We start from the raw sequence: 4,007 nt of genomic DNA, 5'->3' as shown, positions 1-4,007 counted from the left end.
CTTTTCAAGACTAACACGTATCACTTGAATACACAACCAGAGACATTGACACTTCACTCAGCAATTTCAAGCATCTGTAACATTTTTTTACCTACCATCAATACCCAATCTTTTAGGTTTCCGAATTGTTCGCCCATACCGCGTGATGACGACGGGAGAGTCATTGGACTCTCTTGACGTTACAGGCGTGGAAACCAAAGCACTTGATTGAACTGTGTTCGATACCATCTCGTCCTCCCCTCTGTTCATGCTGGCTAGGAAATCGTAGCTTCCTCCGGTTTCTTGTTGTCGCGGCAAAAACCGCAAACTCGCCCTGTTCCGCACTAGGGTAACCCCAGATGACGTTTGTACATCGTAGGACCTTGGCCTTCTGGCTGGAGCTACGACCTCCGCATTCGCCTTCATGTCCGTCACCCATACCCGATCGCCGATGTGAAGAGTCCGCAACGCTTTCGCTCCGTGTCGCTTGTTTAACCCTTGACGCTGCTTATCTCTTGCGCTGTGGTCTTTTCGGATCAACTCCGCTTGACTCAGGTTTGTTGGATGCAGTTGTTCGGGTATCATGGGTAGTCTCGTTCTGAGCCGTCGACCCATTAGTATCTCAGCGGGACTCTTCCCAGTTATACCAGGAGTCGACCTGTAAGCCAACAACGCAAGGTTAGCATCAGACGACATTTGCATCAACCTTTTGACTGTTTGGACCATTCGTTCTGCCTCCCCATTGGCCTGTGGGTATCGCGGACTTGTTGTTCGGTGGCAAAAGCCGTACGTTTCGGCGAATTTCCCGAACTCCGACGACACAAACTGCGGTCCGTTATCGGAAATGACCGTTTCCGGGATTCCATGACGCGCAAAAATACGCTTCAAATGCTCGATCACCGCTGCTGTCGTAGTTGATGAAAGAGCTGAAACCTCGGGATATCTAGAGAGGTAATCCACCACCACCAAGAAGTTCGCACCTTTTATCTGACAAAGATCGATTCCCAGCTTCTGCCACGGAAAGTCTGGGGTAGACGAAGGCATCATTGGCTCCGAGCTTTGGTTAGCGAATTGAGCACATACTTCACAGTTACGGACCGTAATGAAAATCTGCTTGCTCAAGCCTGGCCACCAAACGCACTCTCGAGCACGCGCGCGGCACCTGTTGACGCCTTGGTGGCCTTCGTGTAACCGAGACAACACTACCGACCGTAGTTTTTGTGGCACAATTATCCGGTTACCGTTTAGCAAAAATCCATTCGCTTCCGTTATCAGAGCTCTGTCCTGCCAGTATGGTTGAAGAAAACATGGCAGTGACGACTTTCTCGGCCAGCCCTCTCGACATAGGCGTGTTAAAGAATCACAAACCTCTTACATCCTTTGATATTCTTTTACTTTGCTCAAAAAGTTCTCCCCTTCCTCTAGGCCCATCAAGCAACCTTGCGTATAGCTTGAGATTTCCGCTACTGAAAGAACGCTGTCTGTCTCGGCGAGCGGGGCACGGGACAAAGTATCTGCAGTGGCAACCAGCTTGCCGGGAACGTATACAACTTTAAACCTGTACTGCATGAGTCTCAAGCGAAACCTTTGTATCCGAGGTGGTAAAATGTCAACCGGCGTTTGCCCCAGCAGCGCCACAAGAGTTTTATGATCGGTCTCGAATACTGCGTCAAGCCCTCTTAGGTATTCGTCAAACCGTTGTGCTTCCCACGTTAAGGCCATAGTTTCTTTTTCAATTTGCGCGTAACACGTTTTTGCAGGCGTCAGTGACCGAGAAACAAACGCCACCGGCCGGCGTTCACCAGTTGTTTGATCTTGTAGGAGAACCGCTCCGAGACCAAAAGATGACGCGTCTGCCGAGACTATTGTCCGTAAGCTTGAGTTGTACTTGGCCATGCATTCCATGGAGCAGATCATATGTTTAACGCTAGCAAGCGCCATTTCTTGCGCTGAGCCCCATACCCAAACCGTGTTTTTGTGGAGTAACTCCGGTAGCGGAGCTGTTTTTGCTGACAGGTGGGGTAGAAAGCGACTTAAGTGATTGGCCATTCCGAGAACCCTTCTGACTTCAGATACATTGGTCGGAGACTTTAAATCTTTGATGGCTCTAACTTTATTTGCGTCGGGTTTTATGCCTTCTCCGCTTATGCTGTAGCCCAAAAACGTGACTTCCCTGACATTGAACACACACTTCTCTTTGTTCAGCGTAACTTTGGACTCCACCAGCCTGTCGAAAACTTTCTTTAGTCTTTCCTCGTGCTCCACCTGATTCTTTCCGTGCACCAAAATGCCGCCCATTAGATTGGCCACATCAGGAATGCCTTCTAAAATTTCCGACATCCGTTTTTGAAAATATTCTGGAGCGGACGTTATTCCAAAGGGCAGCCTTGTGAAACAGTATCTGCCGAATGGCGTGATAAGCGTTGTCAGTTCTTGGCATGCTTCCGATAGTTTAATCTGGTGAAAACCCGAGCTTGCATCCAGCTTTGAAAAAACCGATGCGTCACCAAGCAGGCCGAGTGTTTGTTCGACTGTTGGCAGAACATATCGTTCCCGACGGACACTTTTATTTAATTGCGTCAAATCCACGCAAATACGAACCGCGCCTGACGGTTTTAGGACTGGCACAATTCCTGCGCACCATTCTGTGGGTTCTTCCGCCTTACGTATTACGCCTAGTTTTTCCATTTTGGCTATTTCGCTTTTTACAGCTTCCATCATAGGAATGGGAACCCTCCGTGCTGTATTAACAGCGAAAGGTGCGGCGTGCGGGGTGATCTGGATGGTGTATTCCCCTTGAAGCGTACCTAGGCTGTTGAACAGCTGCGGGTACAAAACGTCGTAGCGTTCGTTTTTGCCGATGCTATCTACAAATTTAATGACCCCCAAGGACAAAATTGTCGGTAGGCATAGCAACACTTCACGCAAAGGGCTCATGACATACACTGTTTGACAAGACACCTTATCTTTCCATTGTATTTCTGTCGTAAATTTTCCCAAGACCGTCAATCGTTTTTCGTTTGCCCCCACCAAAATTTCCTCCACTCGTTCCAGCTTAGTCGGGATGCCTGGAAACGTACATGGCACAACAGACACTTCGGCACCCGAGTCTTCTTTTGCAAAAACAGGAACACCGTTAACGGCTATTTGCACATACCGTGCTTTCGCGGCCGCTGTATCTGCAGGTTGTTTGAACAGATATACAGGTTTTTTTTCAAGGGCAACCTCTCGTACCTTTTTCGGTTTCCCTGCTCCAGTTCTGCAAACCTTGCTGAAATGGCCTCGGTTGCTGCAGTTGAAGCGCTTGGCCGCTCTCGCTGCAGTGGACAGGCATACCGTGGGTGCTGGTTCCCTCCACAGGACGAACAGGGCCTCTTCCGAGAAGACGCCAGTTTTTCAATTCCTTGACGCCACGATGTTCCACTGTACCGCCTTACTTCATCGACGTTCACGTCCTCGGATGTTACCAACGATTCCTCGGGACGCAGTTCTCGTTGCTGCTGTCGTACTGTCTCTTTCAACCTTGCTTTCGCCAACGCAGAAGCAAGCGTAAGCTGCGAGTCCATCTGAAGCGTTTCCGACAGCTTTCCGTCCCGCATGCCGACAACCAGTCGATCACGCAGCATTCGTTGTTTAAAGTCCCCAAAATCACAGCGGTCTGCTAGGGTGTGAAGCGCTGTCACGTACTGGTCGATGGTCTCGTCTGGATTCTGCACACGCCGATGAAAGCAGGCGCTCTCGTAGACGACGTTCCTTTCTTTCACGAGGTGCTCATTAAACTTCTTTTGGACGTTCTCGTAGTCTTTCGAGTCTTCCTCGCTCAGGCCGAAGGTTTCAAAAATTTGTCGTCCCTGCCTTCCTAGGGTATAGAGGAGGGTTCTGACCTGCGCCTCGCTGCTTCTTTCGTTGAGACCGCTTGCGAACCGGTAGTCTTCGAACTCCTGAATCCACACTGGCCATTCTGACGCTTTGTCAAAGTCTAGTTTAGGTGCGCGTTCCGCAAACTTCGGGCACAAAGTTGTGCTTGA

The 4,007-nt window shown here is 49.6% G+C and overlaps 1 pseudogene; it reads right to left on the bottom strand.

Moving 5' to 3' along the window:
* Window positions 1–601: 601 nt before the first annotated feature.
* On the bottom strand, window positions 602–3,728 carry LOC115329156 (annotated as a pseudogene).
* Between the last annotated feature and the right edge of the window lie 279 nt (window positions 3,729–4,007).

This window comes from Ixodes scapularis, unplaced genomic scaffold, assembly GCF_016920785.2.
Source record: "Ixodes scapularis isolate PalLabHiFi unplaced genomic scaffold, ASM1692078v2 PGA_scaffold2__306_contigs__length_199485367, whole genome shotgun sequence".
Classification (NCBI taxonomy): Eukaryota; Metazoa; Arthropoda; class Arachnida; order Ixodida; family Ixodidae; genus Ixodes; species Ixodes scapularis.
The sequence above is the reverse complement of the archived record's forward strand: the minus strand, read 5'-3'. Positions and strand labels throughout refer to the sequence as shown.